The sequence below is a fragment of the Rattus norvegicus genome, chromosome 2, assembly GCF_036323735.1.
Source record: "Rattus norvegicus strain BN/NHsdMcwi chromosome 2, GRCr8, whole genome shotgun sequence".
NCBI classification, from domain to species: Eukaryota; Metazoa; Chordata; class Mammalia; order Rodentia; family Muridae; genus Rattus; species Rattus norvegicus.
In genome coordinates this window covers 224,190,844-224,212,226 of record NC_086020.1, presented here as the reverse complement: position 1 = coordinate 224,212,226, position 21,383 = coordinate 224,190,844, and the positions used below count along the sequence as shown (strand labels likewise).

The 21,383-nt window shown below is 40.9% G+C and overlaps 1 protein-coding gene across 12 annotated transcripts in view; it reads left to right on the top strand.

Moving 5' to 3' along the window:
- The window catches only part of Gstcd (glutathione S-transferase, C-terminal domain containing), a 94,980-nt gene that overhangs the window by 56,517 nt on the left and 17,080 nt on the right, over positions 1-21,383 (top strand). The gene's annotated exons all lie outside the window — the stretch shown is intronic.

The window sequence follows — 21,383 nt, the reverse complement described above, 5'->3', positions numbered from 1 at the left end:
TTCTTAGCATTGCTCTTAAATTTCATTGGCTGTCTTCCAGGCCTACAAAAAGAAAACTGAAAGTGGAGGTTTGTTTTTTTTTTTTTTTACAATAAATATGGAAACAAACAAAAAACACTTGTTTTTAAGCGTAGCATGAGAATGGATAGAGAAATCGGTCTAAATAGACCAATTCTCATAAATTAGTAAATATAGTTCAGTGGCTGCTTTATTATAATGCTGTGTTGTACATAAATAATATTTACAAATATAGTGAGAGTCATTAAAGAAAGACTAAATTATGAGGCTAGGGAGAGGACTCAGGGGGCAATATGTATACATATGAATGTATATACGTATAAAGACCTGAGTGTGAATCTTAGTTCCCATGTAAATACCAGTAGTAGTGTCCCTCCCTATGACCCAGTGATGAGAGGGTCACAGGCACAGGTGGGTTCCTGGGACTTGTTTGCCAGCGTCTCCTTGAGCTGCAGGTTAGGTTAGAGATCCTTTCTCAAGAGAATGAAATGAGGAAACAGTTGAGGATGACATCCCAACATTAGCCTTTGGCCTCCACTCATGTGAATTCAGGTAATCTGCACAGAAAAGTGCATACACACAAAGAAAGCCTAGATTGTGTTCAAGTTGACCTCCAGGGTGTCTAAAAACATATAACTGAATGTAAATGTTTCAAATTGTAAAAAATACTTGGTGAATTTTTTATAATAGCAGAAAAAGAAACATCCCACATGATTGTCACAAAAGATGGGCAAATAATTCTATAATAAAATCACGTACTGAAATAAAGTTTCACTTACTATATCATCATAGATAGAACTTGGGAGTATAATACTAAATGAGGAATTCAAGCTGCACAATGTGTCCTTAGGATCCTTATAAGACTTACAAGTATCCTGGGCTAAATAGTAACAGTATTAAGATGAGTAGCTAGACAGGAGCAGTTAAGAGAAGCCAGTCTATTGGTGAACACAAATGTAGAATAGTAATTCTTCAAAGGCAGGAATTGAAGGAGAACCCTATTGTTAGGGGCATACACATAGTAATACAGAAGAATTAATAATGTTCTATTTATAAACTAATTACTAGATACCTCTGTTTCCATTTTACATTGTGTATGACTTACATGTGCTTAATATGCATGTTTATGTATTAAAATGTTTAACACTACTTTGGGTCACGTTTGGTATGCTTTTGTTATCTAGAAATACTTAAATGTTTAAAGAATATTATTATTTGTACTGATCATAAATATTTAAATGTTTAGAGAAGCTTTTCAAAGATATTTAGATAGGTGACTTATCATCATTGTTATTACCAGATAAAATATAAAATAAGCACATTTGAAACAGTGTTCATTTTTCTAAGGAAAATTTTATATTAAATTTTTTAGTATGTGCAGTATTATGAAATAGAAGTCTAACTCCCTAAATTATGCTATGCTATTAATTTCAGATAATATGCAGTAACATATCTGAAATTCGTTATTCTTAGGATTAGTGAAAAGCATAATTACAGTAACCATACTACATTAAATTCTAGAGGAAACATTAACTATGAGCTCTGGGAAATTTGTAGAAATGTGGGGTTGGGACCATCTTTGTTCCCTCGTCATCATGAATGAGCAGCATCCTTTCAGAGTGGGGTTGTTCTGCTGCAAAACATGATTTATCCTTTATGACTAAATAATTGTGTTTATTTTTACTTGCACAGGTAAATAAGATAAACTTTGAACTTCATTTCCGTATAGCTACAAAGAATTTTACCAAAACTTTGTTATGTAAAAGGAGTGCTAAAACTTGCAAGGCTGAGGAAAAGCTAATTTGTGCCTCTGTGAGGTTTCTGTGGAAGACTTTCCTAAAGGGTTAATTCAACTCTAAGAAAGCCTGTGTGCAGATTTAGGATATTCTGAGTCTCCCATTGTGTTTGCCTTCTCATTGCATTATAATCTATAAATAATGATTTAATGCTGACATCTCAGAGCATAAAGGAAATATAGTAATTTTCATTTCCTATATATTGCAAATGAATGAGAGGACTCGGCTTCCCATTGGTTAGAATTTTAAGGCACATGGACATTTATAAAGATTTTTCATATAATAATTTTAATTTTACTTATAATTCTGGAAACATACAGAATATTTGATTGAGAGATGCGGGCATCTTTTGAAACAGATACTTTATGAACAGAATACAAAGTAGTGCCTTATATCAGAGTCACTATATGCTTTTTTTTGGTTTTTTACTTTTCCTGGAGCTAATCTCCTTAAAAGCTAATTCTCCAGGCAAACAATGCCAGCTTTTCAGTGCTGAATACAAGTGGGTCAGGAGGGGATTAAAGATGGGCCCTGCCCTGGGAAGAAGCAGGGAAAGCTTCACTTCTTACACTCCCCTTGTTATTTGAGAATTCATAAGTTGCTGCTTAATTCTGACCCCTTCCTTTTGCTTCCTGTTTCTTACATTGGCGTCTGAGCCCCTGTTGTTCATCTGTGGGTGCAAAATTTTCCTAGACACTTTCCCACTACCTTCGCTATCAGCATTGAGTCCCGTTGGCTTCAGTACTCAGTTTCTGCCCAAGTTCCTTCTTTTCTTTTTCTTTTTTTTTTTCCGGAGCTGGGGACCGAACCCAGGGCCTTGCGCTTGCTAGGCAAGCACTCTACCACTGAGCTAAATCCCCAACCCTGCCCGTGTTCCTTCTTCCCTTGTATAGCTCAGGTCTTTTCTCGGTGTCTGGTACTGTCGGCACTATACCCTTAGGAGCCTTCTTGTTAGGCCGTAGTCTAACTGAAGTGTCTGAGTCAATAACCATACCAGATAATCTACTGGACACAAACCAGTACACACGCAGGACAGAGTTGGATAGGGTATCCTCGTTTTCAGTCTCACTGAGAGGTTTTTAAAATAAGGCTAACTCAGAAAACTTCATTACCCACATCCTGTTCCCCATTCATGGAAGAACCGTGCTACTGTGAGGACAGCAAACAGACTTCTGAGCCCTCCCTCTGTACGGTGGGGGTTCAGTGCCTTCAATTATGTGGTTTTATATAGGGGATTGTCAGCACTCAGGACTAACAGTGGATAATGTGTCTAACATATTACTCACAGGATTCCAATACACAGTGAGATCCTTAGTAATATTTCCATCCTTAGTCACTTCAATAATTCATTATTTCCATATAACTTTTATTCTCAAACCTATTAGTTATAAGAGGAATTCATGTGGTGGTTTTTGTTCACTATAAAATAACTGACTTGGCTAAATGAGTTCTAAGGTTTCCTCCATCTTTATCAAGAAGCAGATCTTTGTCTAAGGAAGAGAGGCTTTAGTTGCTTCAGTAAAAAATAAAAATGGCGCGACCAGTTCCTGCGCATACCCTGGCGGTCGGTCAGGCCCTCCCTAGTTACGGCTCCAGCGGGCCATGGGCACTAGCACTAACTCATCTCAGTGGCTCCACGCTGCTCCCAAGTACTCTCTGACCCCGGCAGCAATCTCTCCACCCATCTAGTTCCCAGGGAGGGCTGTCACCACGCCGGGCATAGCCATCTCAATCCTAGGCAGGCCCAGTGCGTCCTGCCACCGTACACTCTCTTGAAACTCAATCAAGTCAGCACATGAAAGAACACACCACACAATATCCTCTGATCCAACTGATAAGGTATAATTTGCCCATATAGACAACACAAAATCCTGCACACACCCATCCCTTAAAAATAGTCGTAACAACCTGTAACTATACACAGAGAATCTTAACATCTGCCGCCATGTTCTGTCAACTCCTGCCTTGCTCCTGCCCCCTCTCTTGCCTGCTCCCTGCCTTCTAAAACCTCTGTTCCTGCCTCCCTCCCTTCTCATCCAATGACAGGCCTCATTTTATCTTGTCTGCCTTCACCTGCATAATGACACCAGCCGACACTTAGTAATGATTGTTACACACAGATTGTTCAGTCAGTTCAAAACATTATATAACTTTTACATTATCTCTTTTTAAACTTTCTATACTTCTCTCCATCTTAATTCACCGAGATAGAAACAATTAGAGTTTCTACATGCTTCTGTCAGAAACCAACACGCCTGCCTCAGTATGCAGACCTAATGGGCCCTCTGGCCATGTTCCTGTTTGAGCACAAGCCTTTCACTGTACACTATTCTTATCTTTTCGTGCTTTCAGTAGTCTTTATTTTCTATCTCAATCATGTACATCACGTAATAAAACACTAGTGGGCCATCCGGCTTAAACATCCTATTATTTCAGTTAGCATGAATCTACCACGGCCTCACAATGTCTCCCGCCTCCGGCTTTGCTGTCTCCAATATTCCTCTCTCTCAGGCTGGTTATACTCCCTTCATGTAGCTTTGTTGGCAGATGATCCTGGCATCTCCAGCATCTTGAGGTCTCCACCACGGCCCATGTATCATCTTTACAACTCCATGCTATGGCCTCTTGGTGACTGGTAGCAGGAGACTCCAGCCTTGCCACACTTTGCCTGGCCTCGGCAGTTCTCTGAAATCATGAAGGAAAAGTCAATGACTCCCAAAATCTTAGAGCTCTTTTTTCTAAAACCGTGAGCACATGACTTAGCGATGCCAAGTTCAGCTACCAGCTTGGGGTGGACCTTTGGCTGTCTGGATCACAACAGCAGCAGCTTTCTGTGAAGAGCAGGGAATGCACCCTTCCAGCGCTCACCTTTCACCAGTCACCTGGGTGGGCTTCTGCCCACACAGCTCCTTTCTTACTCTTCTATGCAAAGGAGGCACTTGTCTAGTAAACAGATGAGTACATTACTTTGTTTTCCAGTGATGCATTTTTATTTTACGTGTATGAGTGTTTTGCCTGTATGTTAGCATGTGTACTGCGTGCATGCCCGGAGCCTGAGGAGGCCAGAAGAGGTCACCCAGTAACCTGAATGATCTATCATGTGAGTGCTAGGAGCTAAACTTGAGTGCTCTATGAGAGCAGCCCCTGCTCTTTACCCCTGAGCCAGTTTTCCAGCCCCCAAGGCATGAATGGCTTTTTAGTTTAGTCTGTATAAATACTCAAGGCATGGGGAAAATACAGACAAGGTTCTGTGCCAGAGTCTCGCTTTGCCTGCAGCCTGGTTACGAAGAGTCCTTGTTCTTCACTGAAGCCTCGGGAGCTCGCACCTCAGGTGTCTGTGTTCCTCTCAGCACTGCTGTCTTCCGGGCCTACGGGTAAGCCGCCTTTATAGTACTTGGCACCGTTTCTAGTTCCTTTTCCTCCTCTTGCTTGCTTACAGAAATCTTTTTAATATATCTATATACTCCCAAATGCATCTAATTCTGTGTAAACTCCAAAGCTTCCTTGTAGATTGTAAAGGTTTGCATATTCCATACCCCAGATACTTCTTAGCCTTCTTTTGTGCCAGCCTCCTCTTTACCACCTTTGTTCCCCGGATAATTTATATCCCCCACATTCTTCATTCAAATGCTGTATGTCATCAGACAGGTTCCTCTCAGATCGCCATATATGCAGCAAGTCTCCTCCTTACCTCTCCTTTGTTCTTCAACTCGTCGCCGTGGTGTATGTGTTTGGTTTTGTATATCTAGTAGATGTGTGACCTCTGTCACCAGGAGCCATTATACCAGCCTTGACAACAGTGCTCGCTTAGCAAACATCTGTTGAATTACTGGTTTGAATCCCTTTTAGTCTTGTCTAATGTTTGTCCTGGCAGCAGTGTTTATGCTGCTGTGGTGAAACATCATGACAATAAGGGAGGAAAGGGCTTATTCACTTCACACTTCCCAGTGCTGCTCATCACTGAGGGAGGCAGGAACCCAAACAGGGTGGGAACCTGGAGGCAGGCACTGATGCAGAGGCCACAAAGGGGTGCTGCTTCCTGGCTCACTTTTCAAGGCCACGTCAGCCTGCTTCCTTACGGAACCAGGACCACCAGCCCAGGGATGGCTCTATTCACATTGGGCTGCCTCCTCCCCCGCCAACCCCCACCCCTCACATATCAATCACTGGTTAAGAAAATGCACTCCAGGCTTGTGGAGTCTTACAAAGGCCTTTGCTCAGTCGAGTTTCTGTCCTCAGAAGATTTTAGCTTGTGTCACATTGACATAAAACTGTCCCGCACAATGATGTAAAGAAACGAGCCTTTCCCCCTTCCAAAAAGTCTTTTAACTTTATGATTGATGTTCTTTCTTCATGAAACATTGCTTCCAAATTTTCAATTACACAAGTTAGCAAAGAAATGGTGCTTTTATGGGTTGTGTAAATCAGTAAGTTATTCATAGTTTCGCTTCTTAGTATTAATCCTATCTGTCTTTCTCACTGCTTGGTTCTGAAACCTTAAAAGGCAATCCCTTAGTCCTGTACACTAACTTACGGTTGTTGCTTTTTATTATAAGTGAAAATACAGTTTTTTAAATGTCATTAGTTTACTAATTTTAAAAGTTTCATCGTAATATTTATTTTGCTTTCCTTCTTAATGCTTATTTTGTATTAACTATAAAGGGAGAAAGTTCAGCCTTTTTTTCTCTTCTTTCAAGTGAAAACTAATCACAGGATGGTAAGATGAAAATTGTGGAAGCTGACAGAAGTGTTTGACTAACTGCCATGTTTCTGGTGCTTTCTCTTCTGTTTATTTGGATTCTCTGTGGAAATAAAGAACCACAAGTATATAATACCTTACATCTTAGAAGTTCCTTAGCAGTCACAAAAATACTGTCCTGTGTTTCAGACTAAAGAGATTGTTATGCTGGTTCTGAATGTTTTTAGATATGTGGGTGTGAGTACAAATGCCTTTATACTGTCATGCTAATCTATAACATTTGATGGCAGATTTTAAAGATTGTAACGTATTTAAATTGTATTTTCTGTATATCCAGGAAGGGAAAATGTTAAGCATTATATTATCATAAATATACTTCTGAAGTACAGCCTATTTTTTAAACATTAAATGTATATTGAATATGGTAAGCCCTACAATTCTATATTTTCAGAATACTTTTTAAAATTGCATTATGTATATATCTTTGTAGTCACTATCTAAGGAGAAATACTGAAATTAGTAATATATTTGACTTTTTTATTTTTTATTGAAAATAAAATTATTTTTATACAATATATTCTGATCAGTTTCCCTCCCTCATCTCCTCCCAACACCTCCCTATACCCTTCTTAGAAAACAAACAAGCAAATATAAAAGACAAACAAACAGGGCTAAAACAAAAACAAATAAAAGAAAATCAAAAGGAACTGAGAAGAGCTTGGGAGAAACCCAGACTCACAGACATGTAACTCATTTCACACCCATGGAAATTCATGGAAACAATAATATATAAACAAAAACCGGTATGGTTAAAAGTGATAAAACAATATAGACAACTCAATACCTTTGAGTTTATTTTGTGTTGGACACCTACTGCCACTCCTATGGCCTGCCCTTATGGTTTGTGAGACCCCTACTGAGAAACTAATTTTCCTTTGCCAGTGGTTGCTAACTGGAGATAGCTTCTTGTTCACTTCCCCTTCTCAGCCCCGGGCTGCCCTCTAGTTGGGGTCTGTGCAGGCCTTGTGCGTGCTGCTTCCGTCTCTGAGTTCAGATGTAAACTGGCCCTGTTGTGTCTGGAAAACACTGCTTTCTTGGTTATCTTTGTCTCTGGCTCTCACAATCTTTGCTCTTCTGCTAAGTTCCCTGAGCCCTGAGATGGGATTTGACGAAGACATCCCATTTATGACCGAGTGCTTCAAGGTCTCTCATTCTCTACACATTGTCCAGTTGTGGGTTTCTGTGTTAGTTCCCATCGTGTGCAGTGGAAAGCTTCTCTGATGATGGCTGAATGAGGCATTGGTGTATAGGAATAGCAGTCATATTGCTGTGTTCCTTTAGCAGAACAATAGTGTTTGGTTTTTTCCTAGGTCCATGCCATCTCTATTCTCTGTCAGACATGGGCTCCATCTCACGGAGTGGGTCTTAAGTCCAGGGAGATAGTGTTTGGTTACTCCTGCAACTTGGGTGCACTAGTGTCCACGGTATCATGCAGGCAGGTCACCATGGCAGATCACAGTTTTCAGCAGGGTTTGTGTTTACTCTTCTCTAGCAGCGTGTGGAGTACCTTCCAGTACTGTGCACACTAGTCAGTAGGGGTGAAGACTCTAGTGAGACACCAGCCCAGCCTCGCCATGTTCAATGATGTATATTTGTTGCATTTAGCAGTAGTTGTTTTGGCAGTAGCCTGAGTTGTTTGGGGATTTCCTTGGGGCACCTCCAGCTAACAGGTCAATTAGATGTAACCATGTCTAATGGAAGCTTTGTCTCCCCATTATCTGCTGATTTCTTTCATATACATACACATATTTAAGAACTTCTACTATAGTAGGTTTCCTTATGACCTCTCAAGTGGCCCTCACTGTTAGCTTCCCTCCTCATATTCTCTCCCTTAACTTCCTCCCCTTTCCTTCCCCTTATGTTTGAGACTTTTTTAATTTTTTTATTTATTTTTATACTCCAGATTTTATTCCCCTCCTAGTCTACCTTCCAACTGTTCTACATCTCATATCTCCTCCCAACTCTCACCCCCTTCTCCACAAGGATGTCCCTACCCCACCCTACCTCCACCAGACTTCTAAACTTTCAGGGCCTCCAGTCTCTTGAGGGTCAGGTGCATCTTCTCTGATTGAACCGAGACCTGGGAGTCCTCTGCTGTATATGTGTTGGGAGCCTCATATCAAATAGTGTGTGCTGCCTGGTTGGTGATCCAGTGTCTGAGAGACCTCGGGAGTCCAGATTAATTGAGACTGCTGGTCCTCCTATAGGATTTCCCTCCTCCTCAGCTTCCTCCAGCCTTTCCCTAATTCAACCAGAGGGGTCAACAGCTTCTGTTCATTGGTTGAGTGCACATATCTGCATCTGACTCTTTCAGCTGCTTGTTGGGTCTTTTGGGGGGCAGCCATGATAGGTCCCTTTTTGTGAGTGCCCCACAGCTTCAGTAATGGTGTCAGGTCTTGGACCTCCCCTTGAGCTGGATCTCACTTGGGCCAGTTGCTGGATCTTCTTTTCCTCAGACTCTTCTCCATTTCCTTCCCTTCATTTCTTTCAGACAGGAAGAATTATGGGTCAGAGTTTTGACTGTGGGATAGCAACCCCATCCTTCACTTGATGCCCTGTCTTTCTACTGAAGATGGGTTCAACAAGTTCCCTCTCCCCACTGTAGGGCATTTCATCTAGGGTCCCACCCTTTGAGTCCAGAGAGTCTCTCATTTCCCAGGTCTCTGGTACATTCTAGAGGGTCTTCCCAACCTCCTTCCTCCAGAGGTCACCTGTTTCCATTCTTTCTGCTGGCCCTCAGAGCTTTAGTCCTTTTCCCCCACCCAATACCAGATCATTTCCCCCTCTCTCCCAGCCCCATCTCCTTTCTCTCCCCTGTTCCTCCCTCCCTCCCGTCTCATAGTTGCTTTCTTCTCCCACCCAAGTGCGACTGAGGTGTCCTCACTTGGGCCCTTCAACTTATTGACTTTTTTGAGTTCTGTGGACTGTATCTTGGATATTCCATACTTTTTTTTTAAGCTAATATCCACTTATTAGTGAGAACATACCCTGCATGTCCTTTTGGGTCTAAGTTGCCTCACTCAGGATGACTGTTTGAGTTTTTTTATTGCCTGTCTTAGTTTGGGTTTTACTGTTGTGAATGGACACCAGGGCCAAGACAACTCTTATAAGGACAACATTTAATTGGGGCTGGCCTTACAAGTTCAGAGGTTCAGTCCATTATCATCAAGGAGGGAACATGGCAGCATCCAGGCAGGCATGGTGCAGGAGGAGCTGAGAGTTCTACATCTTCATCTGAAGGCTGCTAGAAGACTGGCTCCCATTTGGTTAGGAGCAGGGTCTTAAAGCCAACACCCAAAGTGACACACTTCCTCCAACAAGGCCATACTTCCAAATAGTGCCACTCCTGGGCCAAGAATATTCAAACAACCACATTGTCCTTAACAATAATTAGTAATGAAATATAACAAGTATAATCATATACTGCTATGATTAAGTTGCCAGCATCATTACTCTTGATCTGTGTGGTCATTGTTAGGTAAAGTAAATTATGAACTCAGGTATCAGACCTTGACAGCCTGTCTGCAAAGTGAGATGCCAAGCAAAGGACAGGTAGAGAGCTAGCATATACAGCGTCAAGACGAGACTTTAAACAAAAGAATAATTCCTATCCTAAGTAAGACATACCAGTGTGGCATAAATTTTCTCATACTCTTGCAGACAGCATGCGACTTAAAACGTATGAATTGCTTCTTTCTGGGATTTTTATTTGATGTTTTGAATAAGGTTCTCTCCAGAGGAAGCAGAGGAGACTACATGCATTTCACGGTGAAACTCATTATGTTTCTCTTCTCAATGTCTTTTTTAAAGGATTTGTAAATTTTACATAAATGCATGTACATATGTGTTTTGTGTGCATGCCTATGTGCGTGCCTAGTGCCCAAGGAGGCCAGAAATGGTTACCACATCCCCTGGAACTATAGCTAAGGATAGTTGTTAGTCTCCGTGTGGGTGCTGGGAACGTAGGTCCTCTACAAGAGTAGCAAGTGCTCTTAACCTGAGACTCTTCCTAGCTACTGTCTCTTAATACCTCGAGAAACTCATGTTTCATAAGTGATTTCTAATATCTGAAATTCTGATAGTCGTGGAGAAACAAATACCATGTTTAAAGGTCTAAATGTTTAGAAACATCTCATCAAAAATTAATAAGTATTTGAGAGTTAAAGGAGTGGCAGGGAGTGAGCTGTACTAGAGAATCACGGCCCTGTGACCCGCGTGTATAGAAAGAATGAGCAAGAAAGGATGAAAATATAGGACCCATTTTACTTAGAAGACTATTGCAGGCCAGTCATGGTGATGAATGCCTGTAACCTCAGCCTTCTGGGGCTGTGACAGGACTTCAAGTGCTGGCTACGTAGTAAGACCCAATCTCAGAGCACAAAACAACAACAAAAACCCAGAAGACTGTTGCAGTAGTGTGAGTGATGACTAGTAAAGGTGTGGACTGAGATACACATCATTACCCAATAACAATCCAATCCTATAATCAAACAAGAACTACCAGAAGGGAAAAAAGATTTCATAATGTAAGATAAATAATTTTAGGTTTTGTTCATGTTTCATTTGAGGTCACCAAGTGGATGGAGAGATGTTCTAAGAATATGGTTAAAAGGTGATTCATGGAGCTGGAAAGATGGTCCATGGTTAAGAGCTCTCCTCAATCCTCCACATGACCAGCGTTCATTCCCAGCACCTGTATTAAGTTCACGACTACCCACAATTCCAGCTCCAGGGAATCCAACCTTCTTCTGAACTCCAGGGTGACACACACACACACACACACACACACACACACACACACACACACACAGCATATATTCACAGAGATATACATATACATAAATAAAAATAAAATGAATCTTTTTGAAAAATCCAACCAGTAAAGTCATAAAAGCAGTATTAACACCATGGTGCAAAGAAGACAACACCCTTTACATAGAATAATACCAAGGAAACTTCTAACTAATCTTTCTGATTTTTAACTAAATCAATGCTGTTTACACACATTTCAACATCTGCCACATGGGGTCTCATAGAAAAAAAAAAGACCTTATGTTTCCTGCTAATTATGAGATTTCATTATGAAAATATCAAAGAATTAGACTTAATGATTAAACTTAACCTGGTTTTAAAAATACAGATTAAACATAGTAACAATCTGTAGGGGAGGCAATATAGAATATACAAAAGTAGAGAAATGTTTGTAAAGAGAATAAACCCACTATATAGCAAACATATTCATAGGTCTGTGTATATTTAAGCCTTACTCAATACTTTGCTGATACAGAGTATGATTCCATATCTGATACATAAGAGCATACATAGGTAGGTCCTGGTCTGTCAGGGTCGGAATCCTATTAAATTATCACAGTCGTAAGTAATGTGAACTATCTTCATTACACTCGTGCCTCTCAAACGTCAAAAAGCAGAGGCAGCTTTGTGAGCTGTTGTGAGGGAGAATGCAGTGGGCAGCACAGCATGCTCAGCACCATGTGATCACTGCTGTTTCCAGTACCGGCACATAAGAATACCCACGTCGGGCTGGAGAGATGGCTCAGTGGTTAAGAGCACCGTCTGCTCTTCCAGGGGTCCTGGGTTCGATTCCCGGCAACCACGTGGTGGCTCACAACCATCTGTAAAGAGATCTGATGCCCTTGTCTGGTGTATCTGAAGACAGTTACAGTGGACTTATATATAATAAATGAATAAATCTTTAAAAAAAAAAAAAGAATACCCACGTCATGGCTGTATAGTGTGTGCATTAATGTTACATACACTATAGTTGTCATGATGGCTTCTCACAGCATCTCCAGATCTCTTCCACTCAAAGACTTGTATCTATACATCCTGTAGTGGTTTAAATGGATATGGCACCCATAGACTCACGTGCTTGAATACTTGGCCAGTAGGTGGTGACCCTATTAGGAGGTGTGGCCTTGCTGGAGTAGGTGTGGCCTTGCTGGAGTAGGTGTGGCCTTGCTGGAGTAGGTGTGGCCTTGTTGGAGGAAGTGTGTCCCTGTCAGGATGGGCTCTGAAGTCCTAGATGCTCAAGCTTCTCCCAGTGTGGAACACAGTTCCCTTCTGCTGCCAAGATGTAGAACTCTCAGCTCCTTTTCTAGCACTATGTCTGCTTGGATGGTGCCAGGCTTCCCACCATGGGGGTAACGGACTAAACCTCTGAAACTGGAAGCCAACCCCAATTAAATGTTTTCCTTTATGAGTTACCTCGGTCATGGTGTCTCTTCCCAGCAATAATACCCAAACTAGATACCTCCCCAGGATTTAGGACAACTTTCTTATCCCCTGTTTCTTACTTCTTTGCAGTCTTCAGAACTCAGTTTGGTTACTTATTCATTGAGAGCTTCCCCAACTACCTAATCTCAATTACTCCTGGATACTTTTTCAAACAAACAAACAAACAACGACTGGATTCTGAGAAAGTTAGCACTCCGCATTCGGGGTCACCAGAATACCACTTCCTCTGATTATGTCTAGCTACAAGTTGGAATCTAAGTAAGAATTATTTGGCCTTAAGAAGTTAAATAAAATACTTTTATGTTGTTAACTTCAGTTTCTAAAACGAAAAATGAGCAACTGTTTTCCAAAGTTAACTTTTTAATTCTAAAAGTTTTGGTCTTGTGAACAACTTGAAATATATTGTGGTTTTAACTTAAAAAGAATAAAAATATCTCAGATAAATGATTTTGTTATAAGCACACTGAAAAGAATACCTAAACAGTACACCTAAACATTCTCGCTCTCAGCCTTCTAAAAGATAGCGTAGAGACAGGCCTGAAAAGGTGAGGGTGTCACTATTTTCAGTCTGCATCCACAGTACTGTACCATTCAAGATCTTCTCAATCTGTTTTCATTTCTTTCTTCCTTAATAATCCGATTTTGCTACAAATTGATTGCTCAACCTCCTGTGTCCTTTCTATAAAATCCAAAAGGTTACTAAAGTCCCAAGGTGGAGAAATGGCTTTTTGGAAATGGTTACACTACAAGGTCAATTTATTAAATGTGATTTATGAGGCCGCTAATGCTTTATTCCAAAATTGACTTTCACAACATGAACTGAGCCTTCTTGCTGTTAACCCTGCTGGATGAATTTTTGCTTAGAAAGAATACTGAAATAAAATGCATTTTATGACTGGTTCTGAAGAATTAAATGTCTCCCTAATATGTAATTTCTAGAGAAATTACCTACTTCGAGTAAAACACACAGCTCGTTTTTTTGAGCTCTAGCCCACGAGGAAAGGTGATGATGCGCTGAGCTCTAACAGTCCTTCATCCGTTTAAGATGACGAATGCGGCATGTTGGGAAGAAGGTTGAAACTGACTTTAGAGGTCCTTCATCGAGCCCCAGCCTGTGACTGTAGCAACTGCTAATTGTCCTGTAGACGTGCATTGTCCTCGCTTGTAAACTACAGGACTGTCCTTCACATTGGCAATCCAAGAGTTTCTAGGTGATGATGCATTAAATGTGCAGGCTCCCGAGATTGCAGTAGAAAGTGTTATAAACATTTTCACGCTTAGGTTTATGCATATGCTTGTTGTTGTTACGTATACGTTATACATCATTAACAACGTACATTTCATAAGCTCTCGGGGTATCCTATAGGAAGTAACTATACTATGGCAACGAGCTATCCTACAGTAAGACTCATCAAGGCAGACCCATTCCTTGTACGTGCTTGGATCCCTAGCATTTTCTGGAATAGTTTTCTTTGTACAGGCCATGTTGGTTGCCGGACCTGTGTATTGTGTGGCCTTTCCAAAAGCATTATTCATTTAGGAAGTATAAAGTGGCCTCTCTTGAGGTTATGAATTTCCATCTCCGTCTTTTGTAATAATTGTCAAGTACTCTTAATTTTATATGCAGTAAAATTATACTAGTGAAGATCACATGATGCAACTGTGGTCCCGTGACACAAGTAGGGTTAATGATCTCATAGGCTGAGCTGTAGGGTGTGCGGGTGGGCACAGAGGTATGAGACGGTTACTAAGAACACACTACTGGAGGATATGGTCACTGGGGTCTATGTGTCCAGGAGGATTAGTGATGCCAGCATGCAAATAACTTTTTAGCCCAAAGGACCGACCACTTAAAGTCTTAGGATCTCTGGCATGCTGTCTCCAAATGTAAGTGTGACTCTCATTCTCTCACAAGAATTTTCTGAAATTTTTTTTCCTACTTAAAACGCTTCCATGATTGATTTTGCTGTCTCAATAAATACAATCAGAGCATCGATACCTAACTTTTTCATACACAAAACTTGAAAACTTTAGCACACTAAATTGAAATGCAATTAAAGCATTTAATAATACACTTAAAAACATTATCAAGTATCTGTTACATGCCTGTCAATCTCATAATAGTCTTTTCATTCAATTGAGACTTAAGTTCATACAGTTGCAGGAAGAACCATTTATGTTTCAGAGAGACAGAAGCAGTTTTGACTAATGTCTCTTTTCTGCCGCATTATAAAACTAAGTTGTGACTAGATACCATTATATCTAAGTTTTCACCTTTTTTTTTCTTCACTTAACAGGGAATGTCCACTTTTTTTTAAAAAATTGGATATTTTCTTTACTTACATTTCAAATGTTATCCCTTTCCCAATTTTCCCTCTGGAGTCCCCCTATCCCTTCTGCCCTCCCCCTTCTTCTATGAGGGTGTTCCCCCACCTACCCACTCCCTCCTTGCATTGGCATTTCCCTACATGGGGGCATTGAGCCTTCACAGGGCCAAGGGCCTGTCCTCTCACTGATGCCTGATAAGGCCATCCTTTGCTACATATGTGGCTGGAGCTATAGGACCCTCCATGTGTACTCTTTGGTTGGTGGCTTAATCTCTGGGGCTTCTGGTTGGTTGATATTGTTGTTCTTCCTATGGGTTTGAAAACCCCTTCAGCTCCTTCAGTCCTTTTCTGACTCCTGCATTGGAGGGTGGGGGGCATTTTCAAACCAATGGTTGGTTGAGAGCATCTGACTCTGTATTTCTCAGGCTCTGGCAGAGCCTTCCAGGAGACAGCTATATCAGATTCCTGTCAGTTTGCACTTCTTGGCATCCACAGTATATAGGATGGATCCCCGGGTGGGGCCATCTCTGGATGATGACCTCAGTCTCTACTCCACACTTTGTTTCTGAATTTCCTCCTGTGAATATTTTATTCTCTCTTCTAAGAAGGATGAAAACATCCACACTTTGGTCTTCCTTCTTGAACTTCATGTAGTCTGTGGATTATATCTTGGGTATTCTTAGCTTTTGAGCTAATATCCATTTATCAGTGAGTTCATACCATGCATGTTCTTTTGTGATTGGGTTACCTCACTCAGGATGGTTTTTTCTAGTTCTATCCATTTTCCTATGAATTTCATGAAGTCATTGTTTTTAATAGTTGAGTAGTACTCCATTGTGTAAATGTACCACATTTTCTGTATCCATTCCTCTGATGAAGGACATCTGGGTTCTTTCCAGCTTCTGGCTATTATAAATAAGGCTGCTATGAACATAGTGGAGCACGTGTCTTTGTTATATGTTGGAGCATCTTTTGGGTATATGCCCAGAAGTGGTATAGCTGGATCCTCAGGTAGTACTATATCAAATTTTCTGAGGAACCTCCAGACTGATTTCCAGAGTGATTGTACCAGTTTGCAATCCCACCAACAATGGAGGAGTGTTCCTCTTTCTCCACATCCTCGCCAGCATCTGCTGTCCCCTGAGTTTTTGATCTTAGCCATTCTGACTGGTGTGAGGTGGAATCTCAGGTTGTTTGGATTTGCATTTCCCTGATGACTAAGGATGTCTAACATTCACCTGTTAATGGCAGTATGTTTTATAGTACACAGTACTAGTTATTTTGAATACTAGCAAAAAGTTTTTAAAATAACCTTTTTGTTATTGTCTTTTACATGTTATTTCGAAAGTAGTGTACTCCCAATATAGTGTGGGATGAGGGAAGGGATGAGGCTCCTGAAGTCCAAAATGAAACAGAGAGACTTAAAACAAAAGATCATAGCATAAAGGGACTGATGCAGCAGATCAAGTGTGAGCAGCTAAAACAGGAGGATGCATTGGAAGTGGCAGAGGTGACAGTGGCTAATCTTTTGAGTACCCAGCCATTAAAGGCTTTTTCTTACCAAGAAGTAAGGTTTTGGTTAGTTGGTTTGTTTCTGTTTTGTCTTAAAGCAGAGGGGAGCCTTGAAAGTACTTAAACAAAGGAGAGAAATGTCTGGGTAGTTTTGAAGAGTTTTCAGTCAGCACATCCAGGTAGAGCTCACTCTCTGATTACTACTGAGCACAGACAAAATGTAACACTGCAGGAGGCAACCACGGAAGAAGGAAAGTCCAGCAGGGAGCCCAGGAGACTCATGGTCTCCAACTCCATGGTTCAAAATGACTCAGTGGGTTATCTGATCAATTCTGATTTCTTAATTCTCTCACTTATGACAGTGAATAACAGTTGAGGTTGAATGCTCCAGAATTTTTATGAAATCTCATATTATCTCTAATAAAAATGTTTCAGGCTAGCATTTTTAAAGAACATCTTTAGTGTATACCTTCAAGAATAATAGTATGTCTATTAAGGCAGACTTGGGCCTTGACGTTTAAGCACATGGCATATTAAAGACTGAGCGGCCAGGTTTTGTTTAGGATGGAAAAGGGCAAAAATCACCAGCGGTTCCCCCCCCTGCCCTGCTTGTAGCTTCAGGCCTCTGGGAATCCCTTCCCTCCCAGCTTAGCTCATTGTGGATTTCCACTAAAGCAGCTGGATTGTTCTTGGCAGGCCTCCTCCTTCACTTACAAATTTCTGTCCTTCTAGGTCTCTGTGAAGACTTCTTTTAGTGCATCAAGCATTGATGTTTCTCTTCAGTACATAAACCTTGCTAAGTCCTAGGTTGTACCTTAAGGGTAGATACTGTGTCTTGTACATTTTGAGAAGATCTGGGCTCAGCATATAATGAGTAGTAGGCATGATGGAGGTTACTGCTCCAGGCAGAGCAGCCATAGCTAACCTAAGCAGAAACCTGGGCTTCACTCCATCTCCCTGTTCAGCATGATAAAGACTTTCTTAACACTATTTATCAGTCAGGCCTTTGGGGAAACATGGAGAGTCCTGATTGTCTCCCCTGCCACCATCACCAAAGGTTCTTCATTTGGTTCCTGGCTCTCTAGAGAGGCCCCACGCAGAGACGTGGAGTAACTTTGCTTTCCTGGTTGTATAGTCTCTCAAGTAGAGGTGTGTTTTTAAAGTCACTAAACTACTAATTTTCAGTCTTTCTCTTCAGAATACTTTTATTTTTAGATTGATACAATGTGATTTCACTGTAGCTTAGAGAAATGCTCAAAAACAAAACAAAAAAAGAATCTTTAGTGAAGTTTAATATGTGTTTAACCCAACCATTTTCTGAACTTTTTTATATAAGCAAGTTATAACATGCAGGGTACATTGGTGCTTCAAGCCAAGGAAGAAAACATCGAGAATGTCCCAGACCCCAGCGGGCATCCACCCAGGGCAATCCCTTCGCCTGTTTCTTGCTTTGGTTTTCTTTTTCTTTTTCTTTTTCTTTTTTTTTTTAAACAAGTCTTCTTCTTGACCTAGAAACCTTGTTTTCCTCACTGTACAACAAGATAGAAAGAATTACATTGTCTAAATGGTCGAACACATCCTAATGTGAGAGAGACAAAGAGCCCAGTGCAGAAGAGTCATGACATCATGAGTATTCAAACGTCATCGACTTGGATTCTTGTTCCACTGCAGTGACAGGACTGTCATTTGTATCGAAGCTAAAAGTAGATTACAGTTTTATAATTTTTAGACACAAGGACACTGAGTAAAAATACAAAGTAGGATTTGGTTTTTAAATTAATACCGAATAGAATATACGTGAGATCCTGTTCACATTTCCAAGAGCGTCCTAATATTTATAAATCTGGAATGAGAAGAGAGAACGTTCTATGGGAGGCAGTTTTTAAAGTGTCTGGGGATCTGGCTGCTGTGGTTCGGCTCAGCCTCTGTGAAGACTGTGTGTACTTGGTAGTCCCTCCACTAAACACAAGTCTGAAAGTGCTTTGTCGTCACTTCATTGTGGCAAAGACATGTTTACTTGCAAAGACAGCCTTACAAAGACAAATCTTCATAAGAGCTTGTTTTTAGAACACCCATGAGGAAGGAGTTAGGCCATTCTATGTTTTTCCTAGAAGCACTTTATATGATTCACAGCTAGACTTTCTATTTAATTTTCATCTTTTCTGTCAAGTAATTCTTTAAAAAATAAAAAGATGGTTCCTTTTGACTTTGTTTTATGAAGCTCCACAAATAGGACAAAGGCATAACTGTCTGTGTTCACTCTGCCTCACTGTGGCCACTTAGTTGGAACTCCAGCCCTCAACCAAGCTCAAAGTAGATTTACTTGTGTTTTGTCTTCTGATTTTGCCATTTTTCCTTCTCCTTTATTCTTACTTTAATTATGTGTGTGCACGTACATGTGTGCTCCATGAAGTACACATGACAATCAGAGGACAGTGTAGAAGATTTGCCTCCTTCCATACTTGAGTCTCAAGATCAAACTCAGGTCACTGTCAGGCCTGGAGGCCAGCATCTTTACCCACCAACCCTTCTTACCAACCTTCATTCCCATACTCTTACTCTCTTATTCCAAACGAAACCAAATTGGGATGGTTAGCGGGAGAGGTAGACAGGAGTATGGTGCATCACGTACAATGAATTGTTAATGGTAGAAGCTACGTGGAAGGCGTAGAGTCTGCCATGCTTTTGACGTTGTTTGTAGCAGGTATTACTAATGGGAGGTCATAGTTCATTACGCTGTTGCTCCAAGATGAATGTGCTGGTCTTCTGGTAAGTTCTAAAAACGAAAAGCTGTTACAAAAGTCTGAGCCTGGGACAGCAGGATGGTTAAGCCAGGAAAGACGCTTGCTGCCAATCCTAATGACTTAAGTTCTTCCCCTAAAACTCACATCAGAAACTAAGAGACTGACTTCCAAGCCAGTTGTCTTCTGACCTCTTAACATTTCATGGCTGCAGTAAACCCATCAGTTGATAAATGAGTTTTGTTTGCTGCTGCTTAAGAAGCCAGCCCAACCGCAATATCTGAGTCTGGAGCATTCTGCCTCCCCCTGTGTTCTTTTATTCTGTCATTGCTGTGGTCCCTCACAACAGCTAGTGCTGTCATGGTGGACTCTGAGCCTCTAATGATAAGTGAACTACTTTCCCCTCAGAGGTAAGCCTGCCCTAGGTATTTTGTTGCAATAATGAGAACTAATGCAAAGAGTGTTCACTGTTAAGTTGTTTTCAGTTGTGCTGTGTGTTTGAAAATTGTCCTGATAAAGCTTGGACACTTTTCATGACGGATAATACTACAAGAGTAGTTATTTATTGTGTGTATAAATGTTTATAATTACATTATTAGAGGGAAATGATTATTCTTTTAAAATAAAAAGCCACATTAAACTGTCCTCACAAATGAGGTCACTAGATTGTCAAACTCCTGTTTGAGATTCAAGTTAGATATGGTAAAAAAAAAATCAAGAATATGTAAAAATTCATATTGTCAAAAAGAACACAGGTTTTCGAAACCATGTTGCATACATAAACATTTAATGTGTGTGTGTGTGTCTGTGTGTGTGTGTCTGTGTCTGTGTGTGTGTGTGTGTCTGTGTGTGTGTGTCTGTCTGTGTGTGTGTGTCTGTCTGTGTGTGTGTGTCTGTGTGTGTCTGTGTGTGTGTGTCTGTGTGTGTGTCTGTGTGTGTGTGTCTGTGTGTGTGTCTGTGTGTGTCTGTGTGTGTGTGTCTGTGTGTGTGTGTCTGTCTGTGTGTGTGTGTCTCTGTGTGTCTGTGTGTGTGTGTGTGTGTGTGTGTGTGTGTGTGTGTGTGTGTAGTTGTTGCAGTAAAAAAATTAGGCGGCTCAACTTGTTCTCTCTCATACCACTCTGCGCTTTTCTCCCAGGCTCTCTCTCACCGGGGAAGTCACACCATAGGAACCAGCGCTAATTTATCTCAGCGCTCCATGCTGCCCCTAAGTACTCTCTGAGCCAGGTGGTCCGAGAACCGTTCCAGAGTGGCACCTGCCACACTGGTCTTTAGAGTTAGCTCCAGCACCTGTGGGGCTAAATGGAACTAATCATAATTTATCTCAGATTAGTATCTCTCCCTCGGCTCTCTGCTAGCCACAAACTCTGGTTCCAGCTACCCGGTAAAATCGGGACTCTAGAAGTCCAGCATGGGCTGGCCTATCATGGCTCCCTGGCACAGACTCTACTCACACTCCCAACAACCCAGTGAAATCAGGACTCAACAAAGTGTAACTCAACAGTCAGATTTAAATTCTCAATCCACAATACATCCACACAATAAACTCACAACCAATTGATAAGGATATAAACCTCCCACCTAGATTCAAGCCCACCAGGATCTGGGTCATCCTTCTCCATCACCGTCTTGATTCTCCCAGCTCCTTCTCTCGAGATTCTCCTCTCCTTCTAAAACTCTGTTCCTTCCACCTCCCTTCCATTCGTTCAATGACAGGCCTCGTTTTATCTTGTCTGCCTTCACCTGCATAATAACATCAACCTACATGTATTTAAGAATTTGAGGTGTGTATATATGCATGTGAATGTTACTTTTGATGTTGAAGATTATAATTTCCTTTTTTTCCTAATTTTAATATTTGATTTAATAACACAAGAAAGACGTAAAATAGGACAAGGAAAATAAGAGAAAAAATTCTTTTTCTGTTAAAGCGGAGCAGGAAAGTCTCGATAATCTTACATGTATGTTACCACACTGA